The sequence below is a fragment of the Orycteropus afer genome, unplaced genomic scaffold (assembly GCF_000298275.1).
Source record: "Orycteropus afer afer isolate SDZICR_OR568_19922 unplaced genomic scaffold, OryAfe1.0 scaffold00232, whole genome shotgun sequence".
Classification (NCBI taxonomy): domain Eukaryota; kingdom Metazoa; phylum Chordata; class Mammalia; order Tubulidentata; family Orycteropodidae; genus Orycteropus; species Orycteropus afer.
This window is the reverse complement of record NW_006921819.1, coordinates 1,603,846-1,624,036: the sequence shown is the minus strand read 5'-3', so window position 1 is coordinate 1,624,036 and position 20,191 is coordinate 1,603,846.

The following is a 20,191-nucleotide window of genomic DNA, read 5'->3' as shown; positions in this document are numbered from 1 at the left end:
AAATGGCTGGAGGCCTCATTTATCATATTCTTTCTGAGCATGTGCATCCTGAAGCCAGATGCACTTTCCAACAGAGATGTACTTTTCCAGGACAGTCTTCTTCTATGCCAGCTTGGGTCTAACACGGGTCATTCTGAGGCCTTTCTGCACACAGACCAGGTCGTTCCAGGAACAGTTTCTATTACCTAACTTGTCTCAGGCTCAGCCTTTGAGAGAAATATTTTATTCCAAATGCAGAAAACAGGTAATATAAATTATTTGCAAAAGTAAAAAATGTTTGTATTTGCATTACATAAAATGTGGCTTACAGCCTTATGTAAGTTTTCTTGTAACATGTTTAATAAGGAAAATAACTTACACTGGAATAATGCACATTTGACCTAACATAACTTGATAATTTTGTAAATTTAATTCTGTTTTAAATTCTTTACACTAAAAAATTGTTTCTCAAGAGAAATAAATCTGGAAGAACTCTCAGATTCTAAGTAGGTGAGCTGTGTGTATTTGTGTGTACATGTCCATGTGTGTGGATATGTGTGAGACATGTGATTCCAAAGGTTCTTTCTAGCTCTAATACTTTACATGACATAACAAAGTTTTTCACCAGCTTTGTTAGGCAGTCGTGGAGTTCTCCTTACTTGTTGAAAATAAGTATTTTTTAAAGCAAGGTGCAATTTGCTGTCCTTGAATTATGGAAAACAGAAAGGCTTCTGGATGATTCTTTCCTACACTAATATATTCCCATCTGCAGCTGACAGAAACACCTTTCTCAAGTTTTGTGTCATCAGTTTTATTGGTGGCAGCAGTAAAGGTAGGTCCTTGAGTGTGTGTGAATGTGTATAATTTGTGTATGCAAGTGTGTGGTGTTAGTTTAAGTGTATGTGTGAGAGTATGTGAATATTCATGTGTGTATGAATATATGTGTGTATGAACTGAGTATATAAGTATGTGTGATTTGTGTGTGTGTGTGTGAGTGTATGAGAGTGTGTGTGTGTGTTCCATAAATATCCAAAAGTTAGTAATGTCTAGGAAATACAAAAAGTTCTGGGACCTTTCACCTTCTGATCACTGACTCAAATAGCAACTGAATTTCAAGTCTGGCATCCTAAACCTCTTTTAGAGATTAGCTGCAAAGGAAGTCAGAGAATTGTCTTGGATTCAGTCTCACTCCCAGCAGAGACCACCCCCAGCTGGTGCTGATGGACCTGACTGGCAGATCCAGATGAGTGAGTGAGAGTCCTGTAGACAAGGAGCCAAACCCTGCCTCATCTGTGATGGGGTATCCTACAGCAGGCCAAAGAGGACCCAGGCAGAATGGCCTGAGACTAAATAACACCATTCCTACAGTAACCCAGGTCACTGGGTTCCAGGAGAAATTCTACATGTTGCTATGCAATTGTGGGATCCCTGCCATTGTTGATAAAACTGAATTAAGGGAGAAGTTCTCAAATTTATAGAAAAATTTATTTTGGGAAATATCTCTGAGTGTTTTCCTTGTAAGTTTTTAAAAATGTTATGCAACTATTACATGTAATATAAGATGGCATCTAATTTAGCAAAAAATATACATGATATTTTCAGTCTTAAATACACCTTTCTCCTCAACATTGAATAAGATGCAACTTCCATTCAATGGCATCTTGCAGTTTAATTGGCAGCATAGTTTCTTTCTTTTCAGAACATAAAATTTGGTGACTTTCAACAGATAGCTTTAACATCACTTTAATCTATTTAAAGCTTAATATTTTAAGATTCATTCTGCATGGTTCTAAGCCGGTTCTGAGTTTTCTAGAGTGAGATTTCTCCCAGTTGGAAAGCCTCCACTCAAGGTCAGATCCCAGCAGGCCAGACAGGAAGACGATCTGAGCTCAGAAAGGCTGTATCTGTCACTTTGTGCCATCGTTTGTCTGTGGGGTCAGATCTGGGCAGGCTGTGGCTAGACTGCAGTTCTGTCCACACCTTGAGACTAGGATGCACCAGCCTTTCATGCAGGAAGCAAACACTAGGCCTCATCTGTGAGGACAATGTATCCAGTACCTCCTGTGACATATCTAGTGCCCGGTCCAGACTGAGCCTTTTCCACAGATGAGCTTGTGGGGTTCTCAAAGTGGCCCTTCCAAAAGGGTGATGTTTGCACCCCATTTACAGATCAAACTCCTAAGGCTAGGGAGGCCCCCACCTCAGTTATCATTATTCAGCAGGTGGTGGAGCCATCGGATGTGAACCCAAGTTGTATCACTGGGCAGTGTATGTGACTTGAACCTCAGAGACTGGGGTAGATGGGGTAGCCCTTTCGTCTACAAGTCTGCAGCATATCTACACAAGGAGCAGTCTGCTGGGGCTCGGCATCATGTCCTGTGGTGGTCCCTGTCTCCAGGGTCCCAACTGTCCCAGCTTAACACAGCACTGCCCTCCCCCCACATACCTCACTCTCCAGTGCTTCCACAGGCCCAGTGCAGGAAGAACTGAGAAATAATCGTAGTATGTTAGTTATCCAGTACTGCTATAACAGAAACACCAGAAATAGGGGGCTTTAACAAATAGAAAATTATTTTCTCACAGTTTTGTAAGCCTGAAGTTCAAGAAGGCTTTCTTTCTGTCTTCTCTGGAGGAAGGTCCTTTTGTCCTTTAAGCCTCTGCTTCCTGGTTCCTTGGAGATTTCCATGTGCCTTGACATCTATCTTATCCCATGTCTTCTTCTCTCCATTTCTTGTTTAATCTCTTTTAGATCTCAAAAAAAATTGACTTAAAACACACCCCACACTAATCCTGTTCATTTAATATAACAAAGACAATCCATTCCCAAATGGGATTATAACCACGGGCATGTTGTTGTCAGGTGCTGTCCAGTCAGTTCCCACTCATAATGACCCGATATACAACAGGTCCTGCACGATCCTCACAATCATTGCTTTGCTTAAGCCCATCATAGCAATCACTGGGTCAATCCATCTCATTAAGAGTATTCACTTTTTTCACTGATTCTCTACTTTACCTAGTGTGATATCCTTCTCCAGGGACTGGTCCCTTCTGACAACATGACCAAAGCATGAGAGACTAAGCCTGGCCATTCTCGCTTCTAAGGAGCACTCTGGCAGATTTGTTTGTTCTTCTAGCAGTTCATGGTACCTTCGTTATTCTTCGCCAACACTACAATTCACATGGAGCAATTCTTCTGCTTTCTTCCGTATTCATTTACCAGTTCTCAGATGCATATGAAGCTAATGAAAATATGATGGCTTGCAGTCAGGAGAGGAGCTGTGGTGGCACAGTGCCTAAGGCACTTGACTGCTAACCAGAAGACTGGTGGTTCAAACCCACCAGCCACTCCTCAGAAGGAAGGTTGGGCAATCTACTTCCGTAGTGATTCTGCCTCAGAAACCCAAGGAGGGGTCGCTATGAGTCGGATCCAACTTGATGGCAGTGGTTGAGTTAGTTGTTGCAGTCAAGACCACCTTATTCTTCAAAGTGACATCTTTGTTCTTTAACGCTTTAAAGAGGTCTTTTGCAGCAGATTTGCTCAATGTAGTATGTCATTTGATTTCTTGAGTGCAGATTCCATGGGTAGTGATTGTGGATCCAAGTAAAATGAAATCATTGACAACTTCAATCTTTTCTCCGTTGTGGTGTTGCTTACTGGTTCAATTGTGGGGATTTTTTTTTTTTTATATTATTATTATGTTGAGGTGTAATCCATACTGAAGACTGTAGTCTTTGATCTTCATTAGTAAAGGGTTCACATCTTCTCAATTTTCAGCAAAGTTGTGTCATCTGTATATCATAAGTAGTTAATAAATTTTCCTCCAATCTTGATGCCATGTTCTTTTTCATATAGCACAGCTTCTTGGATTATTTGCTCAGCATACAGATTGAATAAGTATAATGAAAGGATACAACTTTGATGCACACCTTTCCTGATTTTAAACCAGACAGTATCCCCTTGTTCTGTTTCAGCGACTCCCTTTCATCTATGTACATGTTCCTCAGGAGCACAATTAAGTGTTCTATAATTCAGTGTTCCATAATTCCCATTCTTCACAATGTTATCCGTAATTTGTTATAATCCATACAGTCAAATGCCTTTGCATAGTGAATAAAACACAGGTGAAAATTCTTTTGGCATTCTTTACTTTCAACCAAGATCCATCTGACATCAGCAATGATATTTCTTATTCCACACACTATTCTTAATCTGGATAGAATTTCTGGCAGTTCCCCATCAATGTCCTGCTGCAAACATGTTGGAAATATCTTTAGCAAAATTTTACTTGTGTGTGATATTAATGATATGGTTTTATAATTTCCACATTCTATTGGATAACCTTTCTTTGAAATGGACATAAATATGGATCTCTGACAGTTGGTTGGCCAGGTAGCTATCTTCCAAATTTCTTGCCATTAATGAGTGCCTCTAGTGCTGCATCCTTTTGTTGAAACATCTCAATGGTGTTCTGTCAATTCCTGAAACCTTGTTTTTCTGCCAGAAGTGCAGCTTAGACTTCTTCCTTCAATATCATAGGCTCTTGATCATATGCTACCTCCTTAAATTGTTGAAAGTTGACCAGTTCTTTTTTGGTAGGCATGTATGCACTACCATTGAGTCAGATCCAACTCATAGCGACCCCTCCTTGGGTGTCCAAGGTGGTATCACTACGAAAGCAGATTGCCCAATCTTTCTTACATATTCTTTCCATCCACTTTTGATGCTTCTCGTATTATTCAATATTTTGTCCTTATTAGAGGCTTGCAATTTTTCTTCAGTTCTTTGCTCTTGAACAATACTGTTCTGGTTACCTAGTGCCACTCTGACAGGAATCATACCACAAATTGGATGACCTTAACAAACAGGAGTTTATTCTTACAATTTGGAGGCTTTAAGTCCAAGTTCAAAGTGCCAGACTCTAGGGGCTGGGTGAAAGCCCCTCAACCTTGGGGTCCAGTTCTGCCTCCTGCTCCTGGCCCACTGGAGCTAGAGGCATTTCTTCACTCAGACAGCTGCTGGCTGCTGAGGCTGAGAACTCCCAAGGTTGACAAGTAAAAAAGGCAGAGTCCCTGATATTACCAAACCACATGGCAGGCCATTAACTTAAGTCCATTGTAAGTCCCAAGGTCAGCAGAGCATAGCAGACTGCTGAGCAATGACACGGCTACATGCAGGGTCCAACAGGGTCCAAGCGTGCCATAGGCTGGAGACCATTCTCAAAGCTTCTCCTTATATACAGGAAGGAGACCACATATCCAAAGGCAGCTACTCAGCTGCTCACAGTAGATTCCACCATGGAGTTGATTATCAGTCTCATCATGGGGAATACTACATCCAACTGCCCAGCCACTTAACCAGGCCTAGCCAAGTTGACACATAAACATAACCATCACAAATACCAACCTTGTTCTTCCTTTTTGATTTTTCCACTCCAGGTCTTTGCAAATTTCATTATAATACTTTACTTTGTCCTCTGGAGCTGCTTTCCAAAGTCTTCTATTCAGCTATTTTACTTCATCATTTCTTCCATTCATTTTAGCTACTTTCCTTTCAAGAATAAGTTTCAGATCCTGTTCTGACATCCATTTTGGTCTTCTCTTCCTTTCTGTCTTTTGAATAATGTTTTGTTTTCTTCCTGTATGATGATCTTGATGTCATCTCACAATTTGTCTGATCTTCCATCACTGGTGTTCAATGAATCAATTTTTTTTCTTCAGATGGTCTCTAAATTCCATTGGTATATCTCAAGGTCATATTTTAGCTCTTGTTTTTGTTTTAGTTTTCTTCAGCTTCAACTTAAATTTGCATATGAGCAATTGATAGTCTGTTCCATAATTGGCCCCTGGCCTTGTTTTGACTGATGACTTTGAGCTTCTCCATTGTGTCTTTCCACAGATGTAGTTGATTTCATTCCTGTGTATCCATCTGGCAAGGCCCATGTGTAGAGTCACCATTTACATCGTTGAAAAAAGGTATTTGCAATGGATAAGTCATTGGTCATGTAAAATTCTATCATGTGATATCCAGTGTCATTTCTATTACCAAGTCATATTTTCCAACTACTGAAGCTTCTTTGTTTCCAACTTTTGCATTCCAATCTTGATTGCATGTTTGGTCAATTTCAAATGGCAGAAGTTGGTAAAAACCTTCAATTTCGTCATTTTTGGCTTTAGTGTTTGGTGTGTAAATTTAAGTAATAGTCATATCAACTGGTCTTCCTTGTAGGTACATGAATATTATCCTATTACTGACAGCATTGTACTTCCTGATAGATCTTGAAATGTTGTCTTTGATGATGAGCGTGACACCATTCCTCTTTAATTTGTCATTCCCAGTATAGTAAACCATATGGTTTTCTGATTTAAAATGGCCAATACGAGTCCATTTCAGCTCACTAATGCCTAGAATATTTATCTTTATGGGTTCCATTTCATTTTTGACAACTTCCAATTTTCCTAGATTCATACTTTGTACATTCCACGTTCTGATTATTAATGGATGCTTGCAGTTGTTTCTTCTCATTTTGAGTCATGGCATATCAGCAAATTAAAGTTCAGAAAGCTTTACTCCATCTATGTCATTGAGATCACCTCTATTTTGAGGAGGTTGGTCTTCCCTAGTCATATTTGAGGGCCTTCCAAACTGAGAGGCCCATCTTCCAGAACTATATCAGATACTGTTTTCCTCCTATTCATAAGTCTTTTGGTAGCTAGTTGTTTTTTCAATAGTGAACCTGTCCATGTCCTTCTTCTTAGTCAGTCTTGGTCTGGAAGCTCCATTGAAACCTGTCCACCATGGGTGTATACCACCTGCTAGTATTTAAAATACTGGCAGCATCACAGCAATATGCAAACCGTCACAATACAATAAACTGTAGATGATGGGAGAACCCTAGGCATACAGGTTAGAATTTATAACACATGTTTTTGAGAGACCTAATACAATCCCTGGGAGCTCTGGTAGCATAGTGGCTAAGACACTTGCCTGCTAACCAGACGGCTGGCAGTTCAAACCCACCAGCCTCTCCTTGGAAGGAAGGTTGGGCAATCCTACTTCCATAGTGATACTGCCTCAGAAACCCAAGGAGTGGTCGCTATGAATCAGGGCTGACTCGACGGCACATAACAACAACAACAATTCAATCCATAAGACTGAGTAAATGCCTTCACACTAAAAGTTGGGTGGCAGGTGTTCCTCAGGGCTCAGAGTAGTAAGCATGTTAAACACAAGTGAGTGGGCAGGGAGAGATGGTGGGTTTATTCTAAATGTGCCTGCAGAACTCACAAGCAGCTTCCAGGTGCCAGGTGACAGGCCTCAGTTGACAGTGCAGACCTGTCCTGGCCAAGCTACTGCAAATCTAAGCACCATCTCCTGGCCTCATTGCTGCCATGGTCTTCCTGAGGCCTGGGGAATTGGGACAAGGGAACATGCATTTTTCTTGCCAATGAGTTGACATGAAGACAGTCTTTCCGAAAGACGGGAGGTAAGACTGCTAAGGCTTAAATCAGTCCCCTTTCCTGCTTCAGACACCTCCATACAGGGACAACAGTCTCCCTCTGTGAACTCACTAATTGAGCCACTTCTTTCTCTTACTGGAAATACTGCCTCCCCCACCTCCTTGAGGAGCTCTTGCCACAGTGGGGTTACTGCCAACTTCTTCTCTGAGGCTCCTTGTCTGGCCTCACACACACTCGCAGAGAGAGATGCAAGTGAGTAGACAGGGCAGCATTGAGACTGAACCCCAGGAAATCCCTAATGATGCACCAGGATGCTTGTAGCCAAGAGCCCAAAGGAAGCTGGAAACCCCAAGGTCCAGCCAGTAATGAGAGCAAGAGGAGGGAGAATGGCAGATCCCAGCTTTAACCCTGAGCTCCTCCTTCTCTTTGTCTTATCTTCACTATTCCCACTCCACCCCCAAACATTGCATTTTAGCAAAAGTCAGGTTGAATGGAGTTACTTTGAACTTATTTTTTCTCAGGTACCATTTTTTCTGTAACTTGACCCTCCAGGAACCCTGCAGGCATACAGCAAGCCAGAGTCATCTGGGCATTTCTCTATCTAAAATAATCATCCTGAGAGTCTTTTGGCTGCTTTTCTCCCTCTTCTGGTCACCTCCACAGGCTACCCCTTCTAAAACTTCAGTCTTCCACAACCAGTATTTCACATTCTTTTTCTCATCTTTATTTTTCCCATGTAGCACTTGTTATTATTTGACACATTTTATACTTTACTTATTTATTTTTCACTAAAAAATAAGTACCATGATTTGTGTCTGCAGTGTTGAGAAGAACTTCTGGCTGAAAGTCATCCTACCTATCCATTCATCTACTCTTACACCAACAAGCATTTATTGAGCACATGCTGCATGCTACAATCTGCTAGATAAATAGGACACTGCCCTGTTTCTCAAGAAGATCATAGTCTGCTGGGGAGATAGATATGCAAACAGATGACAAATGTGCAAACAGTCCAAAGTTTCATATGACATATGAGTTTCCAGAGCTGCCATAACAAAGTACCACAGACTTTGGCTTAAAACATCTGAAAGTTATTATCTCACAGTTCTGGAGGCTGGGAGTCCAAATTCAGGATGTCAGCCAGACTGTGTTCTGAAGGCTCTAGTGGAAGAAGAGCCTTTCTTCTTATAATCCCAGGCATCCTTTAGCTAGCATAATTTTATCATCACATGCCCATCTTCCCTCCACCTAGCTCTATGTGTCTCTTCTCTTTTATAGGACATCAGTCATATTGGATTAAGACTCATCCTACTCCAATATGACCTCAAGGTGATGTAACTGATAACGTGTTCAAAAACCCTATTTCCAAACAAGTCACATTTACAAGTACAAGGTTTAGGACTTCAACATATCTTTCTGGGGAAAACAATTCAGTCCATAACACAAGTCCATTACACAATCAAGAAGGGGATCTGTGATTAGAGTGCAGGGTTTAGAAAGGGTTTCACAGAGAAGTTAGGTCTCCAGCCACAAGGTAAGAAAGAAGAAGAGACATTTAGAGGAGAAGGAAGGACACCCTGACAGAAGCAATAGCTCATATCCATTTATGAATGTCATTGAAATAATGCAGGCAGAAGATGACAATGGTGTGAATGCAATGAAGAAGAGCAAACAGAGACCAAGTACATGAAAAGGAAAACTCACAGGACTTGGCTACTTCTTGGATGAGAAAAAAAGGAGGGAGGAAATGAAGGGAATACAAAGGAAAATATGATAGTATACATCCTTATTTGCACAACTGAGTATGTGATAGTGTTGGTTTGGGAGAGAAGAGACACAAGAGAAGAAACAAATTTGGGAGGAAAATTGACTTCAATACTGGGTTTGCAATGCTTTGGAGACACAGTCATGTGGAGCTGTGTGGTGGACACTAGAAACACAGAATTAGGTCAAGAAAGGGCTTTGGGTGGAGTCATCAATTTAGGTCTTTGGAATTATAAATGGTAGTTAAAGCCAGGGGGGTTGCATGAAGTCCCTTGCAAAGAATGGGTTAAATGACAGGAAGCCTGTGGTAGTTAAAGTTGTGTGTCAACTTGGCTGGGCCTGGTTGAGTGGCTGGGCAGCTGGCGGTAGTTATTCCCCATGATGAGACTGACAATCAACTCCATGGTGGGATCTACCACAAGCAGCTGAATAGCTGCTTTGGGGATTAGGTGTGCTTCTTGTATGTAAGAGGCAGTTTTGGTAATGATCTCTAGCTTATGGCACTCTTGAACTCTGCAAGTAGCCGAGTCATTGTTCAACAGCCTGCCCTACTCTGCTAATCTTGGGACTTTCAATGGACTTGAATTAATGACCTGCCATGTTTGGTTATATTGGAACTGTGCCTTTTTATTTGTTGACCTTGGGTTTGTCAACCTCAGCAGCTAGTAGCTGTCTGAATGAAGAAAAGCCTCTGGCATCAATGGGCCAGGAGCAGGAGGCAGAGCTGAAGCCCAAGGTTGAGGGACTTTCACCCAGCCTCTACTGGCACTTTGAACTCCAACTAAAAATCTCCAGCTCTAAGAGTTTAATCTGCTGTTTGTTAAATCCATCTGGGCACCAATATTTACAGGTTACAGGCATGTTATCACACAGATTATACTCATTAATTGTGGTCAACTTCTTAAATTCTGAGGTCAGAGTTCCCTAGAACTGAGCATCTAAGTTCTGTAGAAGCTTTTTGTTCACCTCTTGGAAGTCTAGAAGCAGTGAGTCTACCTGCTTGTGGATAATTGGGTGGACTTTCATGGATAGATATTTTCTTCCTCTTATGATGAAGAGGTCTCAGGACCTAAGAGAGCAGGAAATATTTTCCATGAGGACAAAGAGAGATTGAGGATCAGATTAATCTTTCCCAGAAGTATCTGGACACCAGAGTTTGAGCACACGACTTTTTGACTTCAACCCCGTGTTCCTTCTCTGACACCACAAACTTGCATTTATTGTATTAAGAAGGGATACTGGTGTATCTAGAGAATATTTTTGAAGGGTGCATTATCACTGATGTGAGCACAACCTTCCTGGTGGGTTTGCACATGATGTTTGCATACATATATATTTAATATTTTCAGTGTGCTGATCTCTCTGTCAAATAGAAATAATTTATTTCATCCAATTCACATCACATGCTGGGGAAAAATACTAGACTTAAGATAGACCAGAGTTCTGCTTGGTTTGAACAAAATTCTTTGGGAAATATGATGCAATGGCCTCTCTTATATGGCCTTTCTGGCCCTAAATTTGTAATTCTCCTAAAATGATTGGTCAGGCCACAATCTGACAAAGGATTATTGTGTTTGCTATTTGCATAAGTAGTATGCAAAACCACCCAATAGGATTGGTTGGTTTACTATCTAACTAGGGATTGGTCAATTTGAAAAATCTACACCTTGAAATCGCCTATGTAAGTGCCTAACCTCATGGAGGGTTTTTGTTTTGTTTTGTTTTGCTTTGTGGGGTGGGGGGAATCTCATGATTAAAACGACCCAGGAGCAGAGTATATCCTTTGGACCTAGGGTCTCTGTGCTGGGAACCTCCTACACTCAAATGAAAGAGCTGTAATATGGGCCAAGGGCTGTAATGCTGAAGACCAAAAAAGACAGCTGTGCTTTGCAAGTCAGTGCAGACAAAGAGATCATGGTAGGTGGGTCAGCCCACGGAGCAGAATTGGACACCTCTGGGCAAGAGGTTGCTGATGGAGCTGGGCGCCCCTCAAAGAGGAAGCAGCCGAAGTCCCATGCACAAGGCTTGCTGAACAAGTCAGACAGTATGCCTGTTTCTAAGAGCTATAAGACTTCCTGAGCAGGGAAGAGACCTAAGTGTGCTCAGTGAAGGAGATATGTCCCCCAGGCAGCATGGTAAAGCTGGAAGCAGTAGATATGGGAACTCAGCATCTGATCTCAACCATGGCATGCCTACTGAAACCTGAGCCATGGTGTGCCTTCTCAGTAACATAAGAATAGATACCTGTTTATGGGGAAAGGTAAAGGTACAAAGTGGGATATATGTAGGGGTTGGGACCAATTCACTATAAATCTGCTCCTATTGTTTAATGTTTGTTTTCTATAACTAATAGTAATGGCTTTCACTTTGCCAACACTATATGTGTCTTGTGTGTATGGCTCAATCATACTGGGTTAGCACCCAGGAGTGGTTGGTACTACTGGATAAAGTCCATATTCCTAGCACTCCTACTGCAGCTTAGAAATTTGAGTCAATCTGTGTGTGCAATACAAACATAGATTGCTTTTGGTTGGTTTTGAGTCTCTTGGAGGGAAGCATGTATGTGGGTCTGGTTGAGGCAGGATGGGGGTGCCAGCAGGTCCTTGGTTAGTTTTAGAAGGAGTGAACTAAACATTTTGCTCAGTGCTTTGATTAGAGATAAAGTGCTGCACCTGTCTAGAAATACACAATTACCCTGTGCTGGATTCTATTACCTGGGTGTCCCAGACCCAGGCCTATCAAAGCCTCTCCTGGTGCCCCTGTAAAATGCCAATATCCAGCTGAACTGAGGTTGATATTAGCCTGCCAACACCTCTTATCACAAGAGTATGGACCATTTATCAGGTCCTCTGTGAGAGTGAAGGAGAGGAAATGAAGGTGGGAAAGTTCCAAAGCAAGGACTATGAGAGGCACTGCAGTCAGAGGGAACCAGTGTGGGGATACTGTGAGCTGTTGGGATCATCAGGTAAGGGAGGTGGAAGACATGTCCCCGAGTGGGCTCAGGGGTGAGATGACACATGGAGGGGGCACTGACAATGGAGGGAGCCAAGGTGCTGAGTCCCCAGCCCCGCAAGGAAGCTGGTGCTATGCAGGGTTGTATATCACCCTGACCAGTCAGTAGACATGGAAATACAGAGATGAAGAGAAAGATTTAAGAAGAGCAGCTTGGATAATGAGTGGGGTGCTGCACCAGCTTTCCTTTGGGTTGATGAAGCACTCTTTAAGCACCCACTGTGGCCCCTTCCTAGGTCTTTCTGGTTGAGGTGAATCCTCTGTACATCTCTTTGGTAGCTGCTGGGAAGACATTGCTTCTGACTTCTATATCACATCCCTACTGTTCTGATGTCTAGGGGTGTCAGAGATTTTAAACAACATTTGCTTTCTACAGTGCTGGCCTTCCCTACTAAACAGGGGATCCTGGATGATTTTGATTTGTCAAAGTGTGTGGCCACCTTCATAGCATTCATTAAGTATGGAAAGTGATCTTAGCCAATGTGGGGTAATTCCATGAGTGCACCCACAGCTCCAGACATCATCACCCAGCTGTATCTTTTTGTCTCAGTGTGTCCAAGATACAGATGGAATTGATACTGAGAAATCCCATGACAATGGAGACAATGAGTGTCTCAGTGACTTCAGAGGCTGCCATGCCTGCTTCTCTGGAACAAACTGATGATCTCAGAGAGGGATTCTTCTAAATACCTGGCTCTGCTCTTTTGTGGCCTGTGGAGCTGAGTAAACACCTCAGACTTCTTGGCATAGGGGCTGATTGACTTGGAATTTTCTTTATTATGTCTTCCTTTTTGTTCCATTTAGAAGGCTGGGAATTGGTTTGGGCTTTTTCAACAAAAGTTGTTGGTAGTACCAACCACTCTGGGGTCCAAACTCCATCCAGCATGATTGAGCCATATACACAAGACACTACCTTTCTCAAGTAGGTAGTGTCCTCTAATGCCAGGCCACTGGAAATTTTCTATCTCCTCCACAGCTTAGGAAAATAGATTCAGCTACAGGAAGTAGACAAATTGCCAAATCCCCCAGGATCCTAGGCTGGGAGGAAAATCTTTTTTTTTTCTTTCAGGCAAGGACCAGTGCCTCACTCACTACTTACTTTGCATCCAAGTTCCATTATCTGTAACATGAGAATCTGGTGAGGCCATTTCTGGAGGCTTCTCCAGCAACTGTGCAAATAGGTTCTGCTGTATGCAGGGTTCTGAGACTACAGTTGACAATTTCTTAGAGTAGAATTTCAGAAAAGCTTTAGTTAGAAATGACCTCTTCACTGCTGATTTCACCCCTTAATTGTTTCTTCAGGTGCTCGCTGGGGAGAGATGGGACAGAGGTAGGGTGAATACAAATTCAGTGGAGAACAAGAAAGAAATGAAAATAAAATAATGAAGGAAGATGAGAATATGTCTCTTATAAGAGAAAGTCTGGTATTGTGGTGTGAATCATGTCAGCAGCACCTAGCTATCCACAGACCTGATTTCAAGTTCCAAATATGCTACCTGCTTATGACCTTTTGCAACCTTGTCATGTTTATGAACTCTTGAGAAAGAGTTTCAGGGTTATTATGAGGGTCAGTGGTGATGTATTCAAGTGCTAACCTTTGATATGTGCCTAGTACATTTTCCTTTCCTAGATATTGACCATCACATTGGAATCTGAAAATCAATGAAATATGTGCATGGGGATATTTAAATTAGAAGATGGACATCTGGATCATCACTTGGCCCCTTTCATGCACACCCAGGTTCTTCTTGCTCTTCCCACACACCTTCCCTCTTGTTCTGATTCTTGTGCCTGGCCTTTCCTATTTGCTCTCCCTGTCCACATACCCCAATGCTATCCCAGATCTGGGGATCTGGCTCTGTTCTCCTGGCTGCTCTGCTCCCTCATTAGTACTCCTTCTACTCTATCCTGGCACATAAAGTACAACACTTAACTATCATTGACAACTTGGTTGGACAAGGGAAGAGAACGTTATGAATCAAATTGGGTCTCCCTCACCCCCAAAAAAGATATGTTGATCTCCTGACTCCAGTACCTGTTTGGAAATAGGATCTTTGATGATAACATTCAGGATGAGGCCATACCAGAGTAGGGTGGGTTTTAATGCCGTCTGAACAGTGTCCTCATAAAAGAGAAGAGGCACAGAGAGACACATAAGGGAAGACAGCCATGTGAAGATACATCATCAAGCCAAGTGCTAGGGATCACCAGTCATCACCAAAAGTTAGGGAAGAGGCATGGAACAAATTCTCCCTCAGAGCCCTCAGATGCAATCAACATGGCCAACATCCTGATTTCGGATTCCTAGCCTCTACAACAGTAAGAAAATTTCTATTCTTATAAACCATCCAGTTTATGATATTTTGCCATGGCAGCCCTAGAAACTAATATAGACATTATATGTGATGGGAATGCCTTCTAAATATCCTAGTTTAATTAAAAGATTAATTTTAGGAGTGTCCAGAGCTTACCATATGCCAGGGAACATCCTGGGCACTTTCTCAGCCTCATGAGATAAGTCATATTATTTTCACTTACATACACGGAAATTGAAGGTAATACTGGAGTAGGGTGGGTTCTAATGCGATCTGAACAGTGTCTTTATATAAGAGAAGAGGCACAGAGAGACACACAAGGGAAGATAGCCATGTGAAGATACATCGTCAAGCCAAGTGCCAGTGATCACCAGTCATCAATGGTATTTTATCCTAGTGATGAAGCCAGGACTTGGGCCCAATTCAGTCTGACTGAAAGTCTGGAATTTCCTGCATCCCAAAATAGCCTTTTGATTAATAATCATAAATAAATAGAAAGAAACCCATCACTAGGACACTTAGCAGTTCAGAATGGCAGTTCTTACATGCCATTGCTTTGCTAGATCATCCATCTACTTCTGTTCATATAGCCACCTTCTATGGTAAAGACTCAAAGCTGGGGACTATGAGAAAAAGTAAGATCTCCTAAGGGAGTGGTGGCAACAATAGATTAGAACTATGATTTGTGTGTGTGTGTGTGTGTGTGTGTGTCACTATTTTGTGCAAGCCCAATACCAGATGTTAATAGTGGGAAATAGCCCTAGGAAAAAACAAGCTTACAATTTATCTGTTGATGATTTCAGTAAAACAGAAGTTTCTATGGACTACATACATACATAGAGAATTAATGTAGTGGGAAATCAAATAAGACATCAAATTTTACTGAATCTGCTTCCAGGAGTACATAGCAGCTTCTTCTTTGCATTCTTACTGTGTCTACCCAGTCTAAGTCTCAGGGAGATCTTACCTGCATTCCTGTGAAATGTCTACCTAGTCATCCACCACTGGCCTTCACTTCCAGTTTGCCCCATGCCAGGCCTACCATACTCATGTGCAATGGAGAAGAAAATGTCATTTCCCTACTACTTCTGGCTATCTCTTCAGGGGCTCCATATTAGCCTTGTGACCCTAATGGGACAATCACACTGAAATATCTGACTCTGGGACAATAGAAGTAAAGGAAACATTTGAGAGTGAGGGCAATCTTTCCTACGCCTCTCAGGTTCTATTGGTTATAACTGCATATTCTACCAATCTGCAAGGTCACTTCTTTCCCTAAAGGGAGGAAACCTTTGCTCTCAGTTGTATTGTTCTCAAAGAGGGGGCCCTGAGCCACACTTTCTATAATAGTTCCCCTTCCTATTACAACAATCTGTTCATTTATTGCACTTTATGTTGAAATATCTATTAGGATGTTTATTTTCTGTTCTTCTAGGATTTAAGCTGTATGTTTCATTCCCCACTATAGAGCTGGTATAGTACCTGTGGACAGAATGTCTTCAATTGGAGTATCCAATTTGACTAGAACAGGAGGCTTCTTAAATACTTCGGAGTGATGGAAATGCTGAGATGGCAAAAGGAAATGCAAAGGAAAGGAATACAGGTTAGAAACAATTGGGTTACATAGTTTCAAACTTTTGTTTCCAAAATCATACTATTTTAGCTGATCTAAATATTAAAACAGAATCCTGATGGCAGAATAGTTAACCTAAAGGTCTTAAGTTCAAACCCACCAGCCACTCTGCAGGAGAATGATGTGGCAGTCTGCTTCCATAAAGATTTGCAGCCTTGGAAACCCTATGGGACAGTTCTACTCTGTCCTATAGGGTAGTTATGAGTTGTAATTGACTCAACAGCAATGGAAATATTTAAAAATAAAACAAAATTGCCTTTACCCAAGACTATGATGATATATGACCCTGAAGACAGCTTGCCTTTCCCAAATTTCCCTGTGTGGCCCCAGGTAGGGTCCCTGGAGTCTGCTCTCTAACTCTGCAGTGGAGACCGGCCAGTCCTGGTTGAGGGTGCAGGTGGATTCAGTGTTAGTATTTTCCTGTTTCAAGATTTTTCAAATGCAGATTAGCTCAGATAATTTGCAGGGACTGCTCATACTGTTCTTTTGGTCTGGAAGCTTTTATCCCTCATTCTTTGTATGGAGACTTCAGATTAAAAATAAATAAATAAAAATCTCCAATGAAAGTTTACATTAACATTGAAATGAGGATGGACTTAAACAAATATTCTCAGAGAACATAAAAGAATATTCCCAAAGACATACCTTGAGAAACCTAGAGAATTTAGGTAAAAGTGCTATTTCCACCAGGGGTATTTTTCTTCTGTCTTTGTGGACTAAAATGCTTTAATTCTCATTAAAATAGCATTTCCTAACAAATAGTACTCATACCATTATGGTTGATGCCTGAAATGATTTTAAATTTAAAAGGATATATATATATCTCCTTTGGATATATGGATATTTGTATTTGAATGCGTTGTAGCAGGTACATTTTTCAGAATTACATAAACTCAAGTATACAAAAATGTAAACTTATGTCTCCATATCTATAACTGAGCTTAACTTTTATCTTGAGCTCCCATTCTGCCTAATACAAAAAAAAAATCTAGTCACCTCCAGATTTTAGCACTGATTAAGACTGAAAAGAGTCTAATACATAATTTAGTGTTTATATATATTTAAGTAACACTATATACAACTCAACAGCACATAACAACAACAACATCAAGATATGCCTAAGGCACTTGAATGCTAACCAGAAGGCTGGTGGTTCAAACCCACCAGCCACTCCTTGGAAGGAAGATTGGGCAGTCTACTTCTGTAGTGATACTGCCTTGGAAACCCAAGGAAGGGTTGCTATGAGTCGGGTCCAACTCAATGGCACATAACAACAACAACATAACCAATAATAGTGGTGCAAATGGCTAACATGGTGGGCTGCTAACAGAAAGGTTCCATTTAAGTCCATCCAGAGATGTTGGAAACCCAAGGAGGGGTTGCTATGAGTATGAGTCAGATCTGACTCAACAGCAGTGAGTTTTCTTTTTTTTTTCTTAGAAATGTCTTGGAAGTAAGACCTGGTGATCTATTTCTGAAAAATCAGCCATTGAAAACCCTGTAGAGCACAGTTTAACTCTGACACACTTGGGACCACCATGGATATGGGGGGAAAATAAAAAATAATAAATTTAAATCAACTCTATGGATGCAAAGAAATGTTTTTCTCATCAAAGATGTTGTTGTTAGGTGTCATTGAGTCAGCTCCGACCCAATGTACAACAGAAGGAAACACTGCCTAGTCCTGCACAATCCCCACAATCTTTGCTATGCTTGAGCCCTTCTTTGCAACCACTGTGTCAATCTATCTCATTGAAGGTCTTCTCTTTATTTGCTGACCCTCTACTTTATCAAGCATGATATCCTTTTTCAGGGAATTGTCCCTTCTGACAACATGACCAAAGTACGTGAGACAAAGTATGGCCATTCTTACGTCTAAGGAATATTCTAGCTATATTTCTTCCAAGACTGATTTGATTTGTTCTTCTGTCAGTCCATGATCTTTTCAATATTCTTCCCCAACACCACAATTCAAATATATCAGTTCTCCAGTCTTCCTTATTCATTGTCTAGCTTTTGCATGCATATGAGGCAATTGGAAATACCATGGCTTGGGTCAGGCACACTTTAGTCTTCAAAGTGACATCCTTGCTTCTTAACACTTTTTAAAGAGGTCTTTTACAGCAGATTTGCTCAGTGCACAACATCATCTAATTTCTTGGCTGCTCCTTCCATGGGTATTGATTGTGGATCCAAGTGAAATGAAATCCCTGACAATTTCAATCTTTTCTCCATTTATTCTGATGTACTTCTGGTTCAGTTATGAGGATTTTTGTTTTCTTTATGTTGGGGTGTAATCCATACTGTCAAAATATATAAAGGCTGTAGTCTTTGATCTTCATCAATAAGTATGTCAAGATTTCTTCACTTTCAGCAAGCAAGATTGTTTCATCTGCATATCACAAGTTGTTAATGAGACTTCCTCCAATACTGATGTTCTTCTTCATATATTCCAGCTTCTCAGATTATGTTCTCAGCATACAGATTGAATAAGTGTGGTGAGAGGATATAGTCCTGATACACACCTTTTCTGATTTGAAACAATGCAGTATCCTCTTCCACCAGTCATTTGTCATACTGTGGCATCTTGTGTGTTGCTGTGATGCTGGAAGTTATGCCACCAATACCCGCAGGGTCACCAGTGCGTGACAGATTTCAGCAGAGCTTCCAGACTAAAATACACTGGGAAGAAGGATGAGGCCATCCAGTTCTGAAAAAAAATTGACCACTGAAAACTGTAGGAATAGCAGTAAAACATTGATATATTACTGGAAAACTATGAATAGCCATGAAATATTGTTTGATGTAGTGCCAGAAAATGAGCCCCCTGCCCCCATGATTGGAAGGTACTCAAAACATGACTGAGGAAGAGCTGCCTTCTTAAAGTAGAAACCCAAAAACAAAACCCACTGCCAGCACAATAGACCATATGATTGTCAGGTTCATAATGACCAATACTAGTCCATTTCAGCTCATAAATGCCTATGATATCTATCATTGTGTGCTCCATTTCATGTTTGACAACTTCCAATTTTCCTAGATTCATACTTCATACATTCCACATTCTGATTATTAATGGATATTTGCAGCTGTTTCTTCTCATTTTGAATTGTGCCACATCAGCAAATGTAGGTCCAGAATGCTTTACTCCATCCATGCCATTAAGATCGAAGTCTAGTAGGAAAGCACTGGATGGGGACCCATTTTTGTAGAGCATGGACACCAGCACACATAGAGGGAGATGCATAAATAGCTAAAATGTCATTTGTTAGGTCATAGGAGGAAGATGCTGCAGGACAATGAGTCCTCTCTTTAATTGGTTCCCACTCTACATCTGGCTTTTGTTCTTGCCAGACTGGAAAAGTTGTTTTGTACAATTAATGTGTTCTGGATTTGGGAAAGAATTCCAATTGGTCAAGTCTGTCTAAAAAATTCCTTAACACTTGTGTGCTCATCTCTGTTCAGCTGTCACAACTCTCTGTATGTCTTCAGGTAGCTGTCACTGTATCTTTACATTTTATTTTACACATTTTTACAAGATTACAAAAAATCTTTACACATTTTATTTGTGCAATATGCTCCTTAAAGATGAAGGTCATGTTTAACTTTTTACGTATTTTATTTTAAAAGCAATCTCCTTGAAAAAGAATCCCATGTTTTTCTATTTCTAAAACGCTGCATATGGTGAAAGTTAAATTATGGCTTAACATGCTGTTACACGAACACAAAAACTCATTCTTAGCAAAACTAAAAACATGAAAACCCATGAAATATTTCAAAGATATTTTTACATTCAAAAACTCTAGAAAGACCAATTTTATGAATCAAACAAATGGTTGTAGGGGTAGGATGGATCTGTTCCCATAAGAAAGTCAGATCCTTGGAGTAAACTGTCCCAATTTTGGGGTAAGTAGCTAGGGAGAAGGATCTGTTGTTGTTGTTGTTGTTATGTGCCGTCGAGTCGGCCCCGACTCATAGCGACCCCTCCTTGGGTTTCCGAGGCAGTATCACTACGGAAGTAGGATTG